We start from the raw sequence: 509 nt of genomic DNA, 5'->3' as shown, positions 1-509 counted from the left end.
GAAGAATGCGGAATAACAAAGATAAGTAATCACACACGACACAAGATTTAAGTGGTTCGGCTTAACAAGCCTACGTCTACTGGTGGAGACGACTCAGAGAAAATTCACTATCAAAAGATGAGTACAAGAGAGTAACAGGGCTTGAAAACAACTCAAACCCAAAGCCCCAAATACTCACAATTCTCACTTTACCCAAAGGAGAATAATAACAAAATGGGAGAAAAAACACTCTCTTTCTTGCTCTCTCTCTTTTCTCTCTATTGTTGGCTCACCAAAACACAAAGCAAATATTACTTTGGTTTTTCTCTCTACATTTATGTGCTGTGGACACCCCTTTTTATAGGACATAAAAGTCGGCTAAGCAAAGCTCCTCCAATTCCAAATTGTAGAAGGACTTCAAGTCCAAATCATGCTCTAAAAGGAAAACCAATTCCAAAAGCAACTAGGAGTACAAAACGTGAGCCAAAAGTAACTGGGTCCCACCAACTTTATGGTGAAAGTCACAAAAC

This window comes from Corylus avellana, chromosome ca8 (assembly GCF_901000735.1).
Source record: "Corylus avellana chromosome ca8, CavTom2PMs-1.0".
Taxonomy (NCBI): Eukaryota; Viridiplantae; Streptophyta; class Magnoliopsida; order Fagales; family Betulaceae; genus Corylus; species Corylus avellana.
Note: the sequence above shows the minus strand (reverse complement) of the source record.